Source organism: Oncorhynchus gorbuscha, linkage group LG05 (genome assembly GCF_021184085.1).
Source record: "Oncorhynchus gorbuscha isolate QuinsamMale2020 ecotype Even-year linkage group LG05, OgorEven_v1.0, whole genome shotgun sequence".
Lineage (NCBI taxonomy): Eukaryota > Metazoa > Chordata > Actinopteri > Salmoniformes > Salmonidae > Oncorhynchus > Oncorhynchus gorbuscha.
In genome coordinates, this window is record NC_060177.1 from 15,676,052 (window position 1) to 15,702,827 (window position 26,776).

Here is a 26,776-nt window from a genome sequence, read left to right on the forward strand (position 1 = left end):
TACATCAACATGGTGAATGAATGGGGGAGGGAAGAATGGCATACAATAATTATCATATATCCACAATGAGCAGAAAGGCCATTAGACTACGTAGGGGGGAGTGACGTTTATCATAAACCAATTGTGAAATAAATCTGGACCTGGAAAAAAATTGTGAAATAAAACTCATGCATATTTTATACCACCGATTGATATAATTTTCAAAATGTGGCTTTGTATTCAATTAGTTAGTTTGAAAAGGCATTTGTCATTTGGGTTTTGAGGGCTGGCTGCTGATGTTGTAGTGTGTAGTGATTGGCTCTTCATCTCTGTGTGGAGCAACGATGCCCATTTCTCTGCCCGGCGTGATTAATTGCAGCATCTGTCCTGTCAGAAGGCAGTAGTGAAGAGGTCTGCAGAAAAACTGCAAATAAGCTCTAGCAACAGTCTAAAAGCGCTTATGATGAAATGAAAATTAAAAACAGCAAGTGCTGTTCATGATCTGAATCTCAATAGGAGAGGGTGAGTGGAGGGAGGTGGGGGGGGGAGAGAGAATGTTGTAGAGTGGGGTGTCCATGGCGACCAAACACATGCTTAAAAACACACAGTAATGAGGCGGAGGGAAATGGCTGATATTATTCTAAACAGATTCATGGTCGAGCTTCCATTAATAATGCATGGAGCACCTTGTTATTCCATAACCCCACAGCACTGCGGTCACTGTGTGGACAAATATCTCACAGCCAGGGATGGGAGTTTAGGGACTGTTCTATAAAAATATTACAGATTTATTTTCAAAACATTGTTAGTAGCCTACATCCTCAACATACATTTTAAATGATTACTGTTGAGTAAGTCTTCTTTGGGAGACTGACTGGATTAGATTGAAGACCTAGCTGAATATATTTCACTTGCTTTCAGTGGACTTCCATTGAGGTTTTCTGCAGGCATTTACACGACATCATAACCAGTGTATTTATCTACATTTGCAGAAGTAGGCTAGTGCAACTTTTAATATAAATTATCCATCCTCACAATTTGGCAGTTTTGATAACAAACATAACATAATAATTCATATGTTAGGCTATATCAGGAATTGGCAACTTTTGAAGACCCTCTAGTAAATTTCTACAAAAAAAAAAATCAGTCGGGGTCTCAACTTACTGTTACAAGTTAGAATAGTAGAATACTGTCACGTTGGTATAAAGAGATTCGGGAGACAGACGCAGGAATGGGTAGTAGGGTTTTTTATTGTACCCAAATTACAGAGTGTCCTGTAAAGGCACAGGGACCAAACAAACACTATACAAAAACACAGGGTTGAAACCCAAACAAAAGAGCGAGGAGTACCTCAAATAAATAACACACGCCCATAATGATTAACACACGAGACGAGACCCGTAATCATCTGCTCAATCCATAATGGCACGAAAGCCAAAACACACAGCACAGGTACTCACACGCACCAACGGACATAGTAACAATAATCGACAGGACAATGGTAAACCAAGGACACATGTATACAATTACTAATCACTGGGAATAGGGGCCAGGTGTATGTAATGAAAGTTACACAAGGTGCAATTTAGAAATTTGGTTGTGCATCACCAGTTTTTTTCTTGTTGTCAGTCACTGATAGTTACTCAATTAGCCCATGGCAGCTATTTTTTTCCGATTGGTAAATGAGTCTAGTGACCAGCTATCTAAACTTATTAATCTTGGTTAAGTTACCTGCCGGGGGGCCCCCATTGATTTTGTTAGTCGGTCTCACTCAGATATCATATCAAAAACTGCTAACATTTCTCTCCATCCTATGAAAAAATGTGTAGAATGTTTGGAAATTAGCTGTAAAACAGCACAAAAAATGAGTAGAATTGCATGAAATTAGTTATAAAATTGTAAATTCTCTCCACCCTATGGCAAAATGTGTAGAATTGCAGCAAACGTGCTTTAAAACTACAAAATTATCTCTACGCCCCATATCAAAATGTGCAAAAAATAACTTGAAAACTTAAAAAATGGCTCTGTTCTCTCAGGAGGAGGGGATGCTAAAAGGTTTTTCTCACAACTGTGGCCCCTCATTATGCGTTCAGATTTTTTGTGGCCCCTACCACATTAAAGTTGCCCATCCCTGGGCTGTATGATTCATGGATAACCTGAGCCAGTTGCCTTCATCCTTATTCTGGTCTTATGCCTCATATGCTTGGCGTTGTGTTAGAGGAAGCCTGAGGAGCCAGATGTGGAACCTGTATGATCCCTACATTTTAATGATTTATTTGGGTCCTGTGTTTTCCTGTTCAATGCACAGATACAATGTAGCCATAACAATAGCCCTGCTGCTACTGACTCCTAGTCCCCCGAACACCCAGACCCACATAGGCTTGGACCATACCCCACACCCAAGCTACAGCCAATATCTGTGTCTGGACTTGGACTCTAACTCTGGTATGCAGAGTTGCTGAACTGACACTTTGCCCATCAAAACTATGTCTAATATAAAAAGCACACAGCCTTTGGTTGTGTCTGAAATTGCACCCTATTCCCTTCATACAGATGTAGGATCTTAAATTGATCACACTTTTGCAAGAGAACTTTCCTGCAATAGAGGAAATGTAAAACTGTATTTAAGGTTTAAAAGGACTTCTGAAGTTTGTAAATTCACCTTGATTTCATATTTGATTTTCCCTTACAAATAATGTATTAACCCCCCAGAAATGTCAGTTAATTATAATCCACATAATAATTCACAACGCGACAGGATTATTTTCCAGCTATAGCAAACTGGCTCAAATTAAGATCCTACATCTGTAGCGCATTACTTTTGACCAGAGCCCTATGTGAACCCTGTTCAAAAATGGTACACTGTATAGTCCCAGTCGGTATTAAATAGAACGTTGTGGCCCAGCCCGCCTGTAAGTGAAACAACCCGTGGTTACCCAATTGGATAACAGCAAAAAGTGACCTTTTTCAAATGCAATTTTCTTTTTGTCTGCTTGTTTTAGTCAATTATAAAAATACATTTAAGAAAAATACATGTCTAAAGATTACTTTTCAGCATTGCCTGCTCCCAAGCGTTCTCACTCCTTAGAAAGACGTAATATTGTAGGGCTTCCCTAATGCCCCATTTCGTGACGGCGCTAACTTTAGCCACGCTAGCCAAGAACAACAACACAAACAAACTGACTATAAAGCTAGCTTAAGACTATAAAGTAGTGAGTGGAACTCAACTAGCAAACAGACTATACTGAACAAATGTCTTACCTGTGATTAAATGTTTTCCCTACATGGACCGAGTCCCCACAAGTTCCCAGTCTTCCACATCAAAAACATGAAACCACAGGGCTCTTCTCATGGGATTTCTTACCTCGTTACATTGACCAGCACAGCAGCTTTTCAGCATTTCTTGTTATTTCTGTATAACAAAAAATCTACGCCGAAGTTGGCTCTTTTACAATGGGGGTCAACTGGAAAGACGGGTTTGTTTTCCCCAATTGTTGGGCGAGGTCGAAGGGAATACCGACTCGGGGTTTAGGGAATAGGTTGCCATTTCAGATTCTGCCTTTTTCACCTGAATTAAACCAGGTAGGCTAGTTGAGAACAAGTTCTCATTTACAACTGCGACCTGGCCAAGATAAAGCATAGCAGTGTGAACAGACAACAACACAGAGTTACAAATGGAGTACAAAAAAAATAGTCTATATACATTGTGTGCAAAAGGCATGAGGAGGTAGGCGAATAATTACAATTTAGCAGAATAACACTGGAGTGATAAATGATCAGATGGTCATGTGAAGGTAGAGATACTGGTGTGCAAAAGAGCAGAAAAGTAAATAAATAAAAACATTATGGGGATGAGGTAGGTAAATTGGGTGGGCAATTTACCGATGAACCAAGGGCTATATCTGTTCTTAGTTCTGTATTTTTTTGAACAGAGCATGCTTATCTAAGATGGTGAGGAAGTTACTTTTAAAGAATGACCAGGCATCCTCAACTGACGGGATGAGGTCAATATCCTTCCAGGATACCCGGGCCAGGTCAATTAGAAAGGCCTGCTTGCAGAAGTGTTTTAGGGAGCGTTTGACAGTGATGAGGGGTGGTCGTTTGACCGCGGACCCGTAGCGGATACAGGCAATGAGGCAGTGATCGCTGAGATCCTGATTGAAGACAGCGGAGGTGTATTTGGAGGGCCAGTTGGTCAGGATAACGTCTATGAGGGTGCCCATGTTTACAGATTAAGGGTTGTACCTGGTGGATTCCTTGATGATTTGTGTGAGATTGAGGGCATCTCTGGGCGTGGTAGAATATATTCAGGGCATAATGCGCAGACAGGGGCATGGTGGGGTGCATGTACAGCGGGGGTAAGCCCAGGCACTGGGTGATGATAAGAGAGGTTGTATCTCTGGACATGCTGGTTGTAATGGGTGAGGTCACTGCCTGTGTGGGAGGTGGGACAAAGGAGGTATGAGACACATGAAGAGTGGAACTAGGGGCTCCATTGTAAACTAAAACAATGATAACTAACCTGAACAACAGTATACAAGGCATATTGACATTTGAGAGAGACATACAGCGAGGCATAAAGTAATCGCAGGTGTTGATTGGGAGAGCTAGCTAAAACAACAACAGCTAATCAGCTAACACAACAACAGCAGGTAAAATAGTGATGACTAGGCAGAGAGGGTCAGATTAACTACGCACAGAGCCTAAATTCGCAGCTGGGGCCGACAGATAAAAAATAAATTAACAGAATGGAGTACCGTGATTAATGGACAGTCCAGCAGGCATCAGCTATGTAGCCAAGTGATCATAGTGTCCAGGGGGCAGCAGTAGATGGAACAGGGAAGCCGCCACTACGCTAGCACATGGGCGACACAGCGTTTAAAGTTATTAGCCCGGAGTTAGTAGGAGCGTCTGCTCCGACGGAGGCCGGTTGAAGGCACAGCGGATGGAGTATTCATCAGCAGACCAGTCGTGGTGGTGCAGCGGGGCGCCGTGTTGACAGAGAATCCAAGCCAGATGGCGAAAGAGGTATTGTAGAATTTAGTTTGCTAGCCGGGAGATGCGCCTGGCTCCCGGCTAACTGGTGCTAGCTTCGTGGCAGTGGCGTCAGCCACTATAGCCAATCGGTAGCAGCGGTGATCCGGTGCCAAGGTCCAGAGTAGCCGTGTATGAGTGGGGTTCGGGTGAACAGCTGAGTAGGCCGGGAGGTGGGCCTCAGGGATAGCTTCGGTACTGGGTGCCATGTGAGTACAAGCTAGCTGTGAGCTAGATAGCTGCAAGCTGTGAGCTAGCTAGCTGCAAGCTAGCTGTGAAGATCAGAAGTAGTGGTCCAGGGATTACGGTAGGAATCCAGCGTTGTTGTGGAGAGACAGTCCGATACTGGTAGACTAGCGAGTATTATCGAGGCTAAAAACAGGGCTGGTATCTGTGCAGAATGTAAAAGCCGCTAGCAGTGGCTAACAATGACTAAATAGCTTGTAGCTAATTAGCTGGTTAGCTTCTGGAGGTTCTTGAATGTGTTCTAAAATTAAAAATAATAGCAATTACGTATCACATTGGGTGAGGCAGGTTACCGGAAGGTATAATCGAATTAAAATTCGAAAAGAGATTGAGAATAAAATTGAATTATATATACAAAAAATACGAAAAATACAAAAGTACACGAGAGGACAAACAAAACACGTCTTCACTGCTGCGCCATCTTGGAACTTTAACTCCTAACACCTGGTCCTGGAGCGATGACAGTTGACCATCCAAGTTCAATGACAAAGCTGTGTTTAGGGAAACCGTTAAGTTCACTGGTGATCTTTGTTTGGAGAACTATTGACCCCATCGTTCAATGATGAACTTTATTTAGGTTGGCTGGCTGGCTCTTCAGGCTTTGGCAAAATGAATTCTTGACCCAATGGTAACCTTTGTTTCGGGAACTTTTGACCCAGCAGACCATGGGATGGACATAGTTGAGATGATAAGCAACCTCTCCGGAAGATAAGACTAATTTAGTGTCTGTGGGAAGCCTGTAATTTCACCTTTATTTAACTTACTTTTAACTAGGCAAGTCAGTTAAGAACAAATTCTTATTTTCAATGACGGCCTAGGAACAGTGGGTTGCCTGTTCAGGGGCAGAACGACAGATTTGTACCTTGTCAGTTCAAGGGTTTGAACTTGCAACCTTCCAGTTACTAGTCCAACGCTCTAATCACTAGGCTACCCTGCCACCCCTAAAACTTTCACTGATACGTATCCATAATGTTAGTGTAGGTCATTTGCATTTTATTGTCGCTATAATGAATTTAGACCTACTAAAAATAATATAATGCCTTGGGTTTGGGTCCTTTGCTCTGTTTTTTGTAAAACAAAAGAAACTACAGCATTAGTTTGCCGTGTTGGTAGGATAACCAACACATTGAAACCTAGCACACACACATACACACAGGACACACACATTCTCAATCCTTGGTGACAGTGATTCAGTCTTTAGGTTTATCCCCTCTTTTGTTGAATTCAGTGAATGTAAGGCTGAACTGACCACTCTACTGACCTTAGTTGGTCTGAGATTCATGCTAAGTCACACTATATCACAGGCCTGCTATTGGCGTTAGTTTACCATACAAATATAAAATAACATATTTAGAGGGGTACCCAGCTTCAGACGTGTTTTATAGGTTTGTAATCAGGCATTTATGTAGGCTAACAAACATCCTTACTAACCCAGCGTATAGGCTACCTCCTGAAATAGAACCAAATACAAACTGGAAATCCACTCTGACAGTATAGCATACAAAACATTAGGAATACCTGCTCTTTCCATGACATTGACTGACCAAGTGAATCCATTTGACAGCTATGATCCCTTATTGATGTCACCTGTTAAATCCACTTCAAATCAGTGTAGATGATGAGGAGGATACAAGTTAAAGAAGGATTTCTAAGCCTTGAGACATTTGAGACATGGATTGTGTCAAGCAGGTGAAAGAGGACCCAAAAGCGACTTAACAGAAACAGAGTTTATTTAAATCCAAACAGGGAATAACAAAAATCCTCTAGTCTGTAGAGGGGAATAACTAGAGAAGCGGCCACAGACTGCAGGTCGCTTCGGGTAGGCGCAGGCCGTAGTTGATAGAGCCACCTGCTCACACGCAGCATCTGATGAAGGCAAAAAAACACGACAGGACAGGGCGAAACACAATCACAGCATGGTGAATACAAAACAAGGAACCGACGGGACAGGAACGGAACACAAAGGAATAAATAGGGACTCTAATCAGGGGAAAGGATCGGGAACAGGTGTGGGAAGACTAAATGATGATTAGGGGAATAGGAACAGCTGGGAGCAGGAACGGAACGATAGAGAGAAGAGAGAGCGAGAGAGTGAGAGGGGGAGGGGGAGAGAGAGGGAAAGAACCCAATAAGACCAGCAGAGGGAAAACGAACAGAATGGGGACACAGGGACAAGACATGATAATAAATGACAAACATGACAGTACCCCCCCACTCACCGAGCGCCTCCTGGCGCACTCGAGGAGGAATCCTGGCGGCAACGGAGGAAATCATCGATGAGTGAACGGTCCAGCACGTCCCGAGACGGAACCCAACTCCTCTCCTCAGGACCGTAACCCTCCCAATCCACTAGGTATTGGTGACCCCGTCCCCGAGAACGCATGTCCATGATCTTATGTACCTTGTAAATAGGTGCGCTCTCGACAAGGACGGGAGGGGGAGGGAAGACGAACGGGGTGCGAAGAAAGGGCTTAACACAGGAGACATGGAAGACAGGATGGACGCGACGAAGATGTCGCGGAAGAAGCAGTCGCACAGCGACAGGATTGACGACCTGGGAGACACGGAACGGACCAATGAACCGCGGAGTCAACTTACGAGAAGCTGTCGTAAGAGGAAGGTTGCGAGTGGAAAGCCACACTCTCTGGCCGCAACAATACCTTGGACTCTTAATCCTGCGTTTATTGGCGGCTCTCACCGTCTGTGCCCTGTAACGGCAAAGTGCAGACCTCACCCTCCTCCAGGTGCGCTCACAACGTTGGACAAACGCTTGAGCGGAGGGAACGCTGGACTCGGCAAGCTGGGATGAGAACAGAGGAGGCTGGTAACCCAGACTACTCTGAAACGGAGATAACCCGGTAGCAGACGAAGGAAGCGAATTGTGAGCGTATTCTGCCCAGGGGAGCTGTTCTGCCCAAGACGCAGGGTTTCTGAAAGAAAGGCTGCGTAGTATGCGACCAATCGTCTGATTGGCCCTCTCTGCTTGACCGTTAGACTGGGGATGAAACCCGGAAGAGAGACTGACGGACGCACCAATCAAACGACAGAACTCCCTCCAAAACTGTGACGTGAATTGCGGGCCTCTGTCTGAAACGGCGTCTAACGGGAGGCCATGAATTCTGAATACATTCTCAATAATGATTTGTGCCGTCTCCTTAGCGGAAGGAAGTTTAGCGAGGGGAATGAAATGTGCCGCCTTAGAGAACCTATCGACAACCGTCAGAATCACAGTCTTCCCCGCAGACAAAGGCAGACCGGTAATGAAGTCTAAGGCAATGTGAGACCATGGTCGAGAAGGAATGGGGAGCGGTCTGAGACGACCGGCAGGAGGAGAGTTACCCGACTTAGTCTGCGCGCAGTCCGAACAAGCAGCCACGAAACGGCGCGTGTCACGCTCCTGAGTCGGCCACCAAAAGCGCTGGCGAATAGACGCAAGAGTGCCTCGAACACCGGGATGACCAGCTAACTTGGCAGAGTGAGCCCACTGAAGAACAGCCAGACGAGTGGAAACAGGAACGAAAAGGAGGTTACTAGGACAAGCGCGCGGCGACGCAGTGTGCGTGAGTGCTTGCTTAACCTGTCTTTCAATTCCCCAGACTGTTAACCCGACAACACGCCCATAAGGAAGAATCCCCTCGGGATCAGTAGAAGCCACAGAAGAACTAAACAGACGGGATAAGGCATCAGGCTTGGTGTTCTTGCTACCCGGACGGTAAGAAATCACAAACTCGAAACGAGCGAAAAACAACGCCCAACGAGCTTGACGGGCATTAAGTCGTTTGGCAGAACGGATGTACTCAAGGTTCTTATGGTCTGTCCAAACGACAAAAGGAACGGTCGCCCCCTCCAACCACTGTCGCCATTCGCCTAGGGCTAAGCGGATGGCGAGCAGTTCACGGTTACCCACATCATAGTTGCGCTCAGATGGCGACAGGCGATGAGAAAAATAAGCGCAAGGATGAACCTTATCGTCAGACTGGAAGCGCTGGGATAGAATGGCTCCCACGCCTACCTCTGAAGCGTCAACCTCGACAATGAATTGTCTAGTGATGTCAGGAGTAACGAGGATAGGAGCGGACGTAAAACGTTCTTTTAGAAGATCAAAAGCTCCCTGGGCGGAACCGGACCACTTAAAACACGTCTTGACAGAAGTAAGAGCTGTGAGAGGGGCAGCAACTTGACCGAAATTACGAATGAAACGCCGATAGAAATTAGCGAAACCTAAAAAGCGCTGCAACTCGACACGTGACCTTGGAACGGGCCAATCACTGACAGCTTGGACCTTAGCGGAATCCATCTGAATGCCTTCAGCGGAAATAACGGAACCGAGAAAAGTAACGGAGGAGACATGAAAAGAGCACTTCTCAGCCTTTACGTAGAGACAATTCTCTAAAAGGCGCTGTAGAACACGTCGAACGTGCTGAACATGAATCTCGAGTGACGGAGAAAAAATCAGGATATCGTCAAGATAGACAAAAACAAAAATGTTCAGCATGTCTCTCAGAACATCATTAACTAATGCCTGAAAAATAGCTGGCGCATTGGCGAGACCGAACGGCAGAACCCGGTACTCAAAATGCCCTAACGGAGTGTTAAACGCCGTTTTCCACTCGTCCCCCTCTCTGATGCGCACGAGATGGTAAGCGTTACGAAGGTCCAACTTAGTAAAGCACCTGGCTCCCTGCAGAATCTCGAAGGCTGATGACATAAGGGGAAGCGGATAACGATTCTTAACCGTTATGTCATTCAGCCCTCGATAATCCACGCAGGGGCGCAGAGTACCGTCCTTCTTCTTAACAAAAAGAACCCCGCCCCGGCCGGAGAAGAAGAAGGCACTATGGTACCGGCGTCAAGAGACACAGACAAATAATCCTCGAGAGCCTTACGTTCGGGAGCCGACAGAGAGTATAGTCTACCTCGAGGAGGAGTGGTCCCCGGAAGGAGATCAATACTACAATCATACGACCGGTGAGGAGGAAGGGAGTTGGCTCGGGACCGACTGAAGACCGTGCGCAGATCATGATATTCCTCCGGCACTCCTGTCAAATCGCCAGGTTCCTCCTGAGAAGTAGGGACAGAAGAAACGGGAGGGATGGCAGACATTAAACACTTCACATGACAAGAAACGTTCCAGGATAGGATAGAATTACTAGACCAATTAATAGAAGGATTATGACATACTAGCCAGGGATGACCCAAAACAACAGGTGTAAACGGTGAACGGAAAATCAAAAAAGAAATAGTCTCACTGTGGTTACCAGATACTGTGAGGGTTAAAGGTAGTGTCTCAAATCTGATACTGGGAAGATGACTACCATCTAAGGCGAACATGGGCGTAGGCTTATCTAACTCTCTGAAAGGAATGTCATGTTTCCGAACCCATGCTTCGTCCATGAAACAACCCTCAGCCCCAGAGTCTATCAAGGCACTACATGTAGCACCCGAACCGGTCCAGCGTAGGTGGACCGACAAAGTAGTACAGGACCTTGATGGAGAGACTTGAGTAGTTGCGCTCACCTGTAGCCCTCCGCTTACAGATGAGCTCTGGCTTTACTGGACATGAATTAACAAAATGTCCAGCAACTCCGCAATAGAGGCACAGGCGGTTGGTGATCCTCCGTTCCCTCTCCTTATTCGAGATGCGAATCCCTCCCAGCTGCATGGGCTCAGTCTCAAAGCCAGAGGAGGGAGATGGTTGCGATGCGGAGCAGGGAAACACCGTTGATGCGAGCTCTCTTCCACGAGCCCGGTGACGAAGATCTACCCGTCGTTCTATGCGGATGGCGAGAGCAATCAAAGAGTCCACATCTGAAGGAACCTCCCGGGAGAGAATCTCATCCTTAACCACTGCGTGGAGTCCCTCCAGAAAACGAGCGAGCAGCGCCGGCTCGTTCCACTCACTAGAGGCAGCAAGAGTGCGAAACTCAATGGAATAATCCGTTATGGACCGTTCACCTTGGCATAAGGAAGCCAGGGCCCTAGAAGCCTCCCCACCAAAAACTGAACGGTCAAAAACCCGAATCATCTCCTCTTTAAAGTTCTGGAATTTGTTAGAGCAATCAGCCCTTGCCTCCCAGATAGCTGTGCCCCATTCTCGAGCCCGGCCAGTAAGGAGTGAAATGACGTAAGCAACCCGAGCTCTCTCTCTAGAGTATGTGTTGGGTTGGAGAGAGAACACAATCTCACACTGCGTGAGAAAGGAGCGGCACTCAGTGGGCTGCCCGGAGTAGCAAGGTGGGTTATTAACCCTAGGTTCTGGAGGCTCGGCAGGCCAGGAAGTAACAGGTGGCACGAGACGTAGACTCTGGAACTGTCCAGAGAGGTCGGAAACCTGAGCGGCCAGGTTCTCCACGGCATGGCGAGCAGCAGACAATTCCTGCTCGTGTCTGCCGAGCATGGCTCCTTGGATCTCGACGGCTGTGTAACGAGCGTCTGAAGTCGCTGGGTCCATTCCTTGGTCGGTTCCTTCTGTCAAGCAGGTGAAAGAGGACCCAAAAGCGACTTAACAGAAACAGAGTTTATTTAAATCCAAACAGGGAATAACAAAAATCCTCTAGTCTGTAGAGGGGAATAACTAGAGAAGCGGCCACAGACTGCAGGTCGCTTCGGGTAGGCGCAGGCCGTAGTTGATAGAGCCACCTGCTCACACGCAGCATCTGATGAAGGCAAAAAAACACGACAGGACAGGGCGAAACACAATCACAGCATGGTGAATACAAAACAAGGAACCGACGGGACAGGAACGGAACACAAAGGAATAAATAGGGACTCTAATCAGGGGAAAGGATCGGGAACAGGTGTGGGAAGACTAAATGATGATTAGGGGAATAGGAACAGCTGGGAGCAGGAACGGAACGATAGAGAGAAGAGAGAGCGAGAGAGTGAGAGGGGAAGGGGGAGAGAGAGGGAAAGAACCCAATAAGACCAGCAGAGGGAAAACGAACAGAATGGGGACACAGGGACAAGACATGATAATAAATGACAAACATGACAGATTGGGTATGTGTGCCATTTATAGGGTGAATGGGCAAGACAAAATATTGAACTGCCTTTGAACAGGGTATGGTAGTAGGTGCCAGTCACACTGGTTTGAGTGCCAAAAACTGCAACTCTGCTGGGATTTTCACAGGCAACAGTTTCCCATGTGTATCAAGAATGGTCTACCACCCAAAGGACATCCAGCGAACTTGACACAACTGTGGGAAGCATTAGAGCCAACAAGGGCCACATCCATGCCCTGACAAATTGAGGTTGTTCTGAGGTCAAAAGGGGATGCAACTCAATATTAAGAAGGTGTCCCTAAGGTTTTATACACTCAGACCTAATGAAACTATTCTAAGACACAGTCACTACACATCACTTCAGTTTGTTTTAGTTCTCATGTCTCTTTAAATCCAACCATCAGGTGAAAGCAGCAGCTCCAGAAGAAACTTTAGGGTGAACAGCAACAAGAATCAGAACACATTCTGAGGGAACATTCCACAATCGTTACTGTCAACTTCTGCAAAGCTCATCGAACAAACATCTAAAGTCAAATAGTTGAACAAAAATGCCATCAAGCCTGCCTATCGTCCAACCATGCTGTGAACTGAATATACATTGAGACCACCCACTGGGCACAGGCGTCTAGTTTTGATATACATTTGGTTGAGTTGTCAACTAATGTGAATTCAACATGAAATCAACCAAAAATATCACAATTGTCATTGGATTTAGGTGAAAAGTTGGATGAAAAAAAAACTAAATTCCCTTACGTTGACGACTTTTTGCAAATCCAATCAGTTTTCCACGCTGAGTCAACGTCATCACATTGAATGTTTTGTTGTTGAAATGACTTGGAAACTACGCTGATTCAACCAGGTTTTTTTTCAAGTGGGCAACTACACTTAGCATTCTGCAGCTTGACTGGCTACCCCATCCACATCGCTCCGGCCAAACGCCACGCCCTCTGAATTTGTCCTCCCCGATGACTTCTCAAATGCAAAAACACATTCAAACCGATCTGATTAGTCCCAGAAACCGATGGGTTGGGCCAGAGCCGGTCTACACGAATCATGAATCACAATTTTAACGTCTGCACAAACGATTTCTAGGATGGTAGATTGAGACTGATGTATGGAGCAATCGATAGAGCAGTGGAATTAAATTCAGGATGAGTTGTCAGGCAAGCATTCTGAAGTTCTAATGTATTTTGCAGTATTTATTTTGTGTCGAGTTGTAGCTACGAGTGACTAGTCATTTATGTCAGTGATTTGAGAACTCTGGCTACAGTATATTGTGACAGAACATCATAGCCCAGAGGTGTTCTGCAGAGTTGCCCATTCTCTGACGTTGCTTTTTATTGCAACTAACTCAGCCTGTTTATAAACTATTACCGAGCTCACATGTTTCTATGGCAACAAAACCAGACCAAAGTGATAGCTGACATGTGCGTGCTGTGTCATATCCAATTAAGTCAGACTGACTATATAGCACCATTATGTCTTCCTCTGCTCTGGAGGAAAATCAATAAATATGGACGTGCCAAACAAGGATCCCCCTTCTTGTTTCTTTTATTATCCACTTTGGACTAGAAGGAAACCGGGAGGCTAAGATAGATCAAGCCACTAGGATGTCACTGATGCTACAAGAGGCAGGTGCTCTGTAGACACCATTCAAAACTTGGCCTATTCAGTCCAAACTCCTCTAACGCTCCATTCATGCATAGCAAAACACCATCTGCTGCTGTTTTGCCTGGAGCAATCACAGCTGACCAAAAAAAACATGATACCAGCTGTTGCCAAACAAAAGTCAAACAAAGGGGGCAGGAAAAGGTTAGACAAGTTCGACCGCGCTGAATATTACTCAGTGGAGAGAGGGAGAGAGCAGGAGAGGAGGTAGATGGAACATTTTTGTTGGCTCCCTCAAATTATCAGAGTAACAAGTGTCTATCCAGAAACAGTGAGTGTAAAGGGTTAAACATTAGATATTTAATCCCTTAGTCTACAAGAGCCTTAAAGCATCAGTGGGTCAGGTGATAATAAAGACGGAGACTGTGGATGAGGATGGTTTCACTGTTCACACAGTCACCCTCAGTTCTATGTGTGCTCTGGGGACAAAAACAAATGGGCTAGGGGGGAAACATCATGGTATATTATCACTGTCCTGGTGCCTGCTGTAGCATGGAGAAGCTGGTAGGAGAGCATGTAAAACAGGTGTTAAATGAGACTGAATTAAACAGGCAGAGGGCCAGAGGGGGAATCACATGGTAGAGAAGGAAGAATTATTCAAGTGAATATACTAGAAATGTGTAATAGTTGACAAACCTGAGAACTAATCATAAGACCATATCAACAGACTAATTCACATCCAAAATCAACAAATCGAAGGAAAATCGAATGATCCACTAAAGGAAAACTGGTATTTTCAGTGAATATAGAAATGTATAATAGTTAACATACCTTGTCACCAGACCATATCAACATATCTTTACACTTAAACTAACCAAACAGATTAGGTAAACAAATATAAACACAATCAGAGAGAGCTGGGTCACAACCTAAATAAGTGCATCACATTGCTTCCTTCCTTATTTAAGGGGCTTTATTTGTCCCCATCGGTGTGATGCTCATTGCTCTGTATTGTAGAGTGATTGGCACCAGTCCCTGGACCCGGTGAGACTGATCCTGCTCTCATGTATGGCTGGTTGACCTGGGGGAGGAGCAGCCAGGAGATGTGGAAGACTGAACAGCTTGCGTGCCTTCAGACTTCAGCTGTCCATGCAGACTGTGACTGTGTCAGAAATGGCACCCTATTCACGTGTGCACTGCTTTTGACCAGAGCCCCATGGTGGCTCTGGTCAAAAGTAGTGCACTATATAGGAAATAGGGTTCCATTTCGGACACAACCTGACAGGGTTGGGCTCAATTCAGATTCAAAGAAATCCCACTCAGTCATAGAACATGAGAGTTTCATTGATTCTGACAGGTCACACTTCCAGATACCAAAGAATACATAACTTTTGCCTGGAAACAATGTAGTCTTTCAACATTAGTGCTTAGAACAGCTATATTTCCACCAACCATTTAATTTGTTTGGCTTCTTTTTGAAGGCCTCAGGGTCAACTTGAGGGTTATACTAATGCATTCTGGGAAATGTATTTTCCCCACAATTAAGCAAATTTAAGTGATTTATGAAATTAAAAATAACTTAGAATATTCACATACAGTTTTTGTTTTCATTGATCATTCATTTTAAAATTTTTATTCTGAAAATCAAATGTTCAAACAATATTTTATATTAATGTATTTAACGACATGTTTGATGTTTTATGTACAATATGCATCTTTGTATAGGCTACACCTAATATAGAATAGAAGAGGCATTTGGATTTCATTGAATTTCAATTCCTTCAATTCTATTTCCTTTAATCCAAATTAAATGTGCAATTCTGTATCATGTTTACTACTTCAATTCAAATTCAATTCAAAGATTTCATTGGAATTTGAGGCACTCTCAATTCAATTCTGAATTGTGCCAAACCCTGTAACCTGTGAGCTGTAAAAACACTATTAGAGCCACACAGACCTGTTGTCAGAATATGGCAACCATCTACAAAAGTAACAACGTGTCACAAACACATGCAGTGCAGTAGGCACTAACAATATACTACCACCAGTACACAGAGGGAGAAAGGGGAAAGGGATACCTAGCCAGTTGCACAACTGAATGCATTCAACAACAATGTGTCTTCCGCATTTAACCCGACCCTTCTGAATCAGTGAGGTGCAGGGGCTGCTTTAATCGACATCCATGTCATCAACGCCCGGGGAACAGTTGTTGTTGGGGATTAACTGCCTTGCTGAAGGGCAGAAAGGCAGATGTGTCCACCTTGTAGGGTCAGGGATTCAAACCAGAAACCTTTTGGTTACTTGCCCAATGCTATTAACTGCAAGGCTAGCTGCCTAAAAGGTGTGTGTGCGTGTTGGGATACTGAAAGTACGTTTAATGATGACTGTGAATGAATGGTACATTTCTTTTTCCATCTGAGGCTGTAAGAGAGGTGTCTATTGCTGGAACTTGCATTTACAAACAGACATTGATGATAATGCAATTTGACTAACAAATGCAATTTGAATAACAAATGTTTGCAGGTGTTGTTTTGCACCGGATTGTCAGTTTTTTATTTATGCTGTCTCTTCCAATAGATTTATGTTGTTCAATAGATTGATCTTGGAAATACTTTTTCCGGAAAAAGGAGTTTTGAAATTAAGACTCATAATTAGATCAACTTCCTCCTCATGAATTTCTAAATCTACTGTAGCTAAGTTAAATGACACTATATCTGTATGCCTGGAGAAGGAGGAGAGAGGGGCAGGCTCCAGTCTGTTACCATTAGCTTATTAGAGGTGATTTGGCTGCTGTACTGATTCCAGTGCCTGCAGTTTTATCAGTTTAAAGCACAGGCAGCGTTCATTATTTATTTGCCGGGAGGGTCAGCCTCTCTTCAGCAGAACAAGTATGGTTTGTGTTTCTGTCAAAACGGGGGGTTTAGTGCTTGACCCGCAAAGCAATTCAGCTCTCAGAGTGATCCATTGTTTGTGTCCTCTCTTTGTTTGCACTGTACAGAAGAGAGAGGAGAGGGAGGGAAGAGGCCAGTGCAGGGGGAGGGAACAGGAGGGAAAAGCAGGGGTCTTCAGTGCAGTGTCAGAGGTTTGCACTCTTCTTCCCATTCTACACACACAGATCCAAGCCTACAGTAGGCCTACACAGTTTACTCTAAGTCCATGCTCTGTGAATGTCAACCTGAACTCCTAGTAGGCATGATTATCAACTACAACGAGACAGCCTACAACAGGAGGAGGTGAAAGCCCTGGTAGAGTGATGCCAGAAAAATAACGTCTCCATCAATGTCGACTAAATGAAGGAGCTGATCATGCACAACAGGAGACAGCATAGTGAGCATGCCTGCATCCACATTGACAGGGCAGCAGTAGAGAGGATCAAAAGATTAAAGTTCCTCAGTGTGCACATCACTGAGGACCTGAAATGCACCCTTCACACCGACACCGCGGTGAAGGCGTAACAGCACCTCTTCAACCTTAGGAGGCTGAAGAAATTTGTTTTGGCCCCTAAGACCCTCAAGAACTTCTACAGATGCACCATCGAGAGCATTTTGTCGGGCTATATCACCGCCTGATACGGCAACTGCACCACCCGCAACTGCAGGGCTCTCCAGAGGGTTGTGCGGTCAGCACACTTTCTGCCCTCCAGGAAATCTACAGCACCCAGTGTCACAGGAAGTCCAAGAAGATCATCAGGATCTTAGCCACCTGAGCCATGGCCTGTTCACCCCAACCATCTTCCTGGAGATTTACCGTCCTGTGGGTTTTCAGTCCAACCCTAATTTAACACACCTGATTCTACTAATTAGCTGCTCAACAAGACCTTAGCTAGCTGAATCAGATATGCTAAATTAGGGTTGGACTGAAGACCTACAAGACTGTAGATCTCCAGTAAGAGGGTTGGGCAGTCCTGATCTATAAGGTAGAGACAGTACAGGTGCATCAAAGCTGGGAGCGAGAGACTAAACCGCTTCTATCTCCAGGCCATCAGACTGTTAAACAATCATCACTAGCCGGCCTCCGCCTAGAACCCTTCACTAAAATCTTAGACACGGTCACTACCCGGCTACCACCCGCTACTCAACCCTGCACTGTAGAGACTTCTGCCCTATGTATTGCCATTCAACACTGCAGTGACAGTCTGTGATGTTTAAGATGAGGGAAGAAGATAAATGTTTTCATGAGCATTGCCTTCTTTCAATTACAGCATATTGTATTACTGTCATCCTATTCCATTCACCCAGCTCAATATAACATTGATAGGTTTAGGCTACTACATGATATTCAAATTAAAATTAAATTAAAACGCAGGTGCAAAGATCAAGAGAAAAACGTGATTAATCAATGTGACAGACATTCAATACTGCCTTCTTACACTCTTCAATACACTCTTGTCTGCATCTAGCTGATCTGGGGTGAAATCATTAGTCCAACGGTTGCAAACAAGAGTTTCTATTAGGCAAATTCAGGTATGTTTATCCCTGTTTCATTTAGTTTGCTTCCGTTTAAGATTTCTTTTACAGAATCGGTGGAATGAATACACCCCTGATCACACACAAACACAGTTCAATTTCTGTCACGTCTACTCCCGCTCCTCCCCTCCTGCATTCCACGTTGCCAGTTTACTAACCACTGGTGTAGGGGACCATCATTACGCGCACCTGGCTTTCATCATTACGCGCACCTGCGCTTCATCATTAAGCACACCTGGACTCCATTACCTCACTCATTACCCCCACTTTACACTTTCATAGCAGCCACATACAAACAGCATAATCATTTTGCTTGTTGTATAATTCCTTCTCGCATCTACACGTTCTCCTCCTCTCACCTTTTCCATTCGCTTGTGCTTTAGTGCACAACACATCAGCTGTCTGTAACTAGGCAAAACATATTTCCAAGCCAAACCTTCATATCATAACCTCTAACCACTGCCTACATCGTTGTCCCCATATTAGATAACGTCATCGTCAACATAGCTACTAGAACTAATGAATTAGTAAACACACTACAATCATGCAGTACAGTTTACAGTCAGCAAGCAGTTTAACAGTTACACCAGAAGTCCACAGTGGCAAGACATTAATAACACCAAAAGCTTACCCTGACTTGGAAGAGTTCCAGTGTTAGATAGCCATAGCGAGCTAGCTAACATAGCATCCCTCTCTGTTTGAGCCGGGTGTTTGAGTATGCTAAACTAGCTAACTTCATATAGTTAGGTGAAAGTGAAAAAAAACTGAAATCTCTCTCTCTTGCTTCTCCTTCATTTTTAAGAAATTAATTTGAAAAATGTTCAACTATTGCCTTTCTCTCTCTTTGACTAAACTACTCACCACATTGTATGAACTGCAGTGCTAGCTAGCTGTAGCTTATGCCTTCACTATTAGATTCATTCTCTGATCCTTTGATTGGGTGGACAATGTGTCAGTTCATGGTGCAATAGCTCTGATAGGTTGAAGGATGTCCTCTGGAAGTTGTCATAACTACTGTGTGGGTCTATGGAAGGGTTGAGAACTGCAAGCCTCCTATGTTTTGTATTGAAGTCAATGTACGTAGAGAAGGAAGGAAACTAACTGTCCTCCAGGTCCACCCTGGTGTTACCCTACAGAGTGCTGTTGAGGCTACTGTAGACCTTCGTTGCAAAACAGTGTATTTTAAGAATTATTTGGTGACGTGAATATATTTATTATAGTTTTACCTAAAAAAGGATAACATTTTTTGTTTCACAATTTTTCCTTCATGAAATTCACTGAGGATGGTCCTCCCCTTCCTCCTCTGAGGAGCCCCAATAGAACACTGGTAACTTTAATAATGTTTACATACAGTTTTACCCACTTTATATATTCCAGGTAAATGCTCTGACTAAAATTTGAGTTTTTGATTGTAATTTAAACTATTTGTATGTTTTGCCAAGAAAGATATGTTCACTTGTGTTTGTATAAGATATAGATTGAACTTTTTAATAGATTGTTTAGGTTAAATAGAAAGACCAATCCATTCTAAGTAATAGCAGGACAATGGAATACACTATCTTTCCCAATTTTTTTTATTTAACCAGGCAAGTCATTTAAGAACAAATTCTTATTTTCAATGACAGCCTAGGAACAGTGTGTTAACTACCTGTTCAGGGGCAGAACGACAGATTTGTCTTGTCAGCTCAGGGTTTGAACTTGCAACCTTCCAGCTACTAGTCCAACGCTCTAACCAGTAGTCTACCCTGCCGCTGGAAAAGCCCGCTGGAACAACGTATTGGGAAAGGAGTCGTATTCAAAATGCTGAATCATAGATGAGACAGTTACCTAAATTGAATGAATTCTAAATAATAACGAAGAGATAACTACTATAGAGTTGTGCCCATCAAAATGTTTTTTAACATACGTTATACATTTAGCAAAGTACATGGTACTTTTACATTTTGGAGTAGAGAAAGTTGAAAAGTTTGGTTTTACTCTTACAATAGGATTAAAGCAGAACTCAGTTGGAGTAGCGGGTATATTTTTGCCTAGACGAAGGAATAAGTTGCTGTGTGGGCTACTAATTTGCAGGGTAAGTTGCTAGAGGCAGGTTGATTTGTTGTGTGATAACGTAAAACTGCGTCATTATGTTGAATACACAATAACGTTACTCAACGTTGTTCAGGTACACTCTTTTCTGTACTTCTGGCAGTACAATTTTGATTAAGAGATGTTGATTGATGTTGTAAGTTCTATTCAAGATCCAACATTTGTGATTAATTGGGTTTGGCTTGTCGAACCCGTACTACTGCTGCTGCAGTCAGCCAACAATGATTTGCAATTCGCTGAAGTTGCTGCGGCTTGGGCAGCGACTGAGCGCTTGTTGCTGACATCACTCACAATGCACTTTTGCAGCCAGGCAATGAGGTTGTGACTGAGGGTGACAGAGAAAATAGTTGGTGTCATTTCGAGGGTAAATGCGTGCATTATAGCTTTGAGTCACTTTTCAAAAGTTGCTAAAAGTTCCAAATACATTTTTAAAAGTTGCTGAAAATTGTCAGGGTAGTCTGAAAAGATGCTAAAACTAGCAACAAAATTGCTAGCTGGCCATCACTGATTGGTAGCGTTCACTGGGCTATATTTGGCTATAAGAGAGGGAGGTCTGAATAGTTGTATCTTGAAAGTTTTTTAATAGTTCCCGGTTATTGATTTTGGTTTGATTGTTTAGGTAACACCAGTGAAATTTAACAGGAAGTTAATTAAGGTATACTAACATTATAATCTGTTTCCATTATGGGGAACAATGAAAGGTCCGCAAAGAGGATTGCAGGCTGAGTTCATTGGATTTTAAAGTACAGTGCACGTTTATCACAGTTGTGTGTGTCTAATGGCAGGGTGTTTCTAACAAGCATTTTGGGGAGACTATTTGGAGAAAGACTGAATGAGTTACATGAAACATTGAGGACATTTAAAACAAAGGATTTGAGGGAGTTTATTAGGATTATTAGGAGTTTTATTTTCTGAGTTCTAATTAAACACGTGAATTCTATAGATAAAGGGTTCTTTAACCTTTTCGTGTAGGGGGCAGTAATTTTAATTTTTAGCTAAAAAACGTACCCATTTGAAACTGCCTATGTCTCAGCCCCAGAAACTAGAATATATATATAATTGTAAGATTAGGATAGAAAACACTCTAAAGTTTCCAAAACTGTCAAAATATTGTCAGAGAGTATAACATAACTGATATTGCAGGCAAAAACCTGAGGAAAGTCCAATCAGGAAGTGCCTCTTATTTTGAAACATCTCTGTTCCTATGCATGCCTATCCTCAATTTAAAGGGATATCAACCAGATTCCTTTTCTATGGCTTCCCTAAGGTGTCAACAGTCTTTAGACATAGTTTCAGGCTTTTACTTTAAAAAATGAGCGAGAAAGATCACATTGCGTAAGTGGATAGGTGGGGGCTCTCAGAGTGAGTTTTGCGTAACAGAGTAAAGCGGCCATTGTTTCTCCCGGTCCTATTGAAAAACCTACACTTACGGTTGATATATTATCAAATATATATTTTAAAAACAACCTGAGGATTGATTATAAAAAACGTTTGACCTGATTCTGTGGACATTATGGATATTATCTGGAATTTTCGTCTGCGTTGTCATGACCGTTCTTTCCTGTGGATTTCTGAACATAACGCGACAAACAAACGGAGGTATTTGGATATAAAAAATAATCTTTATGGAACAAAAGGAACATTTGTTGTGTAACTGGGAGTCTCATGTGTGAAAACATTCAAAGATCATCAAAGGTAAATGATTAATTTGATTGATTTTCTGATTTTTGTGACCTAGCTACTTAATGCTTAGTGTACATAACATTTTGCTATGCTATCGATAAACTTAGACAAACACTTGGATTGCTTTCGCTTTAAAGCATAATTTCAAAATCTGAGACGACAGGTGGATTAACTTCTTGTGATGAGCAAACCCGTATCCGGGACCGTAATCATAGCCTCAAGCTCATTACCATAACGCAACGTTTCCTATTCATGAAAATCGCAAATGAAATGAAATAAATATATTCAAACACAAGCTTAGCCTTTTGTTAACAACACTGTCATCTCAGATTTTCAAAATATGCTTTTCAATCAAAGTACACAAGCATTTGTGTAAGACTATTGATAGCCTAGCATAGCATTAAGCCTAGCATTCAGCAGGAAAAAATTTCACAAAAACAAGAAAAGCATTCAAGTAAAATAATTTACCTTTGAAGAACTTCGGATGTTTTCAATGACGAGACTCTTAGTTAGATAGCAAATGTACATTTTTTCCAAAAAGATTATTGGTGTAGACGAAATAGCTCCGTTTTGTTCATCACGTTTGGCTAAGAAAAAGACCGGAAAATGCAGTCACTTACAACGCCAAACTTTTTTCCAAATTAGCTCCATAATATCGACAGAAACATGGCAAACGTTGTTTAGAATCAATCCTCAAGCTGTTTTTCACATATCCATTCGATAATCTATCAGTGGCTTCTCATCAGAAGCAAACGGAAAAACACTGCAGCTGGAGATTACGCAATAATTGCGATGGAGGACACCAAGCGACCACCTGGTAGATGTAGTCTCTTATGGTCAATCTTCCAATGATATGCCTACAAATACGTCACAATGCTGTCGACACCTTGGGGAAGCGACAGAAAGCCTAAGCTCATTCGTGGTCCATTCACAGCCATATAAGGAGTCATTCGCATGAGGCGGTTTAAAAAAATGCGGCACTTCCTGATTGGATTTTTATCTGTTTTTTTTCTGTAACATCAGTTCTGTGGCACTCACAGACAATATCTTTGCAGTTTTGGAAACGTCAGAGTGTTTTCTTTCCAAATCTGTCAATTATATGCATAGTCGAGCATCTTTTCATGACAAATTATCTTGTTTAAAACGGGAACGTTTTTCATCCAAAAATTAAAATAGCACCCCCTATATCCAAGAAGTTAATAAAAGTCTAAGCTGTGTTTTGCAATATTGCACTTGTGATTTCATGAATATTTTTTAGTAATTTTATTTGACTGTGGCGCTATGCTATTCAGCGGTTGCTGATGACAAATATCCCGCTTAAGGGATGGGTAGCGTCAAGAAGTGAATATGTCTAATATAGTATGGAACATGACTGTAAAAGGGTGGTATAACCTTTGACCTCTATCATGGCTTTCCCTTGTGGTCTGATCAGCCTCAGGGGAGGGCCATTTGGATAAAGAATTTGTGGTCATTTGTGATACTGATTTCAAGGTAAATTAATTATGATGGAGTTTAAAGCTCTTGGACATAATTGTAGTTTGAACCACAGAGGCGAAAGTGGAATTGAGGCAGGACAAATTATGGGGAGCGGGGGAATAAACTCTAGCAAGGAAGAGGAAGAGGTTTAGGGATTCTGTTGTAAACACTGACTGTGAAGGTTTCGAATGGGCTATTATTGATTTGGTATTACAACAGGGAAAAAAAATCCTATTTATCATTGATAATAAATAGGAGGAGATATGGTACATTGAGGTTTGGACAGGAAATATTTTAAGCCAATAGGCCAGGAAAATACATAGATAGAAAAATAGTGATTTTATAAGCATTAAAATGATGAATGAAAAGAAATAAGTTGCAGTTCTTAGGGATGGTAAATTACTGTAGATAAGGTATCCCACACTATGCAACATATATTAAATTATTGATGAGACTGATTTTAAGGTTAACCCATGTTATTGTTAGATAAAATACAGTGTGCTCCTGAAGGAGAGAGCTCATTAGTACAGAAAGGATATGATATGGTTAGCATTCGTTTTGGCTTTATTTGACCATTAGAAGATTTTTATTTAAATAGTACTAAAGTTGACAGGGATATATGACATTTTGGTGATTCAGGATTATTGATAGGATCGAGATAGGTTGATTAAGGTTATGTAAGGACTTTAGAGATTGCCACCATAGACATGTTTTTTCTCAAATCCATGATTTTAGATAAAGCCAAACAGTGAGACACATAGTTAATATTTGGAAACAACACATAGTTGTTACTGACTGTTATGAGAAAAAGAGCTACAGACAGATAGGGGAAAAGGCAGACAGAGGAGCCCTCCCCGCACTGCTGAGACCTTGAAGGTTGGAGAGTAGAGAGGAGAAGGGCGGCCAGGAAATGAGCAAGATAGGAGTGACACCGAAATAGTAGCGTTGACTAGTGTCTGTGAAATACGAAAGGAGAGAAAAGGGTTACTGTTTAAATAGATAAACATATATATATTTAAGAACATACAAAGCAGCACAGATATCTCTTAAAGTAGATAAGACACTTGACAGTGAATTGATACAGGATAGACATGAATGGACGCCCAAGGGAGAATTGGATATGTGGAGAATGAAAGGGGCCTACATGATAATGTCAGAACATAAGGATCATTTACTAATCTTACCTAAGTCATTGTTTAGAGTAGGCAAGGTTGTTACCTGGGAAGAGCCAGGTATCAAAGGGGGATGGGTAAATTGTGGTCTAGGATAGGATGGGGCCCAGGGGGGCCTAGGATAGGACACTGTGGCCTATTGGATAATAAACTAATAAAAACAAACAAAGATTCTAGCTAACAAGTAGACATAGAAGTTAAAGATATAATCAGATAGAACAAATGAGAAACTGTTTGTTAACCAAACCTGTATGTCCAAGATTTTATGCACTACAGGTGAATTCCAGGAGAAGGTGATTCACTCAATCCAGTCCCTGAGGAGAATAGACGGGAAGCAGCCCTGTTGGGAGGGGCCATACCAAGTACTCCTGGTGACAGCCTTCGCGGTGAGGATAGCTGAAAGAGCTACCTGGGTGCATATCACACATTGTAAGAGGGCAAGACACTGACACTGTCGAACATTCACAGGTGTAGGAGCAGAACCATAACCAACAGGGTTCGGGGTTTAACTCTCTACTGAAGATTCCCTTATACCCAACCTTTCCCCGCTGTGAGCGTTCATAGAAGTGAAAGTGTGACATGGCCTCTGGCTGATGATATGTTCTCTGTGAGAGGGTGGGGTTTCACAGGTGTGCTGGCCGTCCCGAGCTGTCTGATCGTAGGAGCCATAATCCTGATACAGGATGTCTCAGTGGAGTTCTATGTAGACCAAATGGGGTCTCTGACTCCTTGGCAGTCTAGGACTATGAGCCATTATGGAAGATATCTGTGCAAGTCCCTGTGTAGTTCATGGAAACAGGTTATAGCTCACACTGAGAGAGAGGGCTACATAAATCCACATACCCATTATGGAAGAAGATGGAGTGTAGTGAAAGTAAGGGTTTCAGTTGATAACCTAGTGCCATTCCGGGTAGAAGAAGATAGAGCAGATGATAGCTCTATAAGCAGAGCCCCTGACAAAACAGATACTGACCGTGGAGTTGTCTAGAGCCAAGGGCCGGTGAGGATAGTGCAGACGAAAGATCTTAAGAAAGTGGTTGAGGTGAAAACTGGTTATGGGGATTCTAACCTATGGTTAGAATGGATTCAGAATAAAGTCAGATCAATAGCGAAAGAAGAAAGTTAGGCCTGCTCAACAGCAAAACCTCAGTTGACAACCATTGCCCTTTCCATTTGATGGAAATGATTCATCCAGGGGAATGGCCTGTATGGTAAAGCTGTTCATGAAGGCAGGGAAACCAGACAATGACATTTGCATTGGTCTGCATCATCCGTATCCCCATGTGCTCATCACATTCAGATATCACTCTTTCACAGTTACAGGATGACATTATTATTGCATGGCTCGCTACAACACACGGATGGGACGTAGGAGAAGTAAGAACATAGAACTTGCCATAGGAAAGATAATCTTTACCGACAAGACAATGAGGGACCTGACTAGCAGATGAGAAGGCTTAGAGTGTGGAGGTATGAAGCAGTGGGCTTACCTGGCCACCAATTGGACCGGTAGTTGTGCACAAGTGCAGTTAGGCATGCTCTTCACCCTTACCTAGTGCCAGGTAGAAGAGAGAGAAAGGGTGCTCCGTCAGGATCTTTTGACAATAGAGTTTATATTGATAGCATTGGTGCCAGATGAGTTCAAAGCAAGAAATCAGATCCTAGCAGGATCAGAGTCAAGTATTTTCTGGTGGTCCACTCTCAATAAGAATGTTATATATCAATTATATTTATTATATTCAACAGCGCTTCATCAATTATATCAGAGATGTAATAAAATGATTGGCAGAGCAGACTGAAGCGACCAGCCTGATGGCTTGGCAGAATAGAATAGCCTCGATGACACAGCTCCAGACGGATCAGTGACCAAGGCTCTGGCAGAGAACTCTGGGGTAGATAATGCTCTTATAAATTGGTTCCATAGTGTGTTTTGGGCAATCTTCACCTGTGTGACTGTGTAAGTTTTGTGCGGATGTTGTGAGAAAGGTTCTCATTTCTAGGACTTTGGAGAAATCGATGA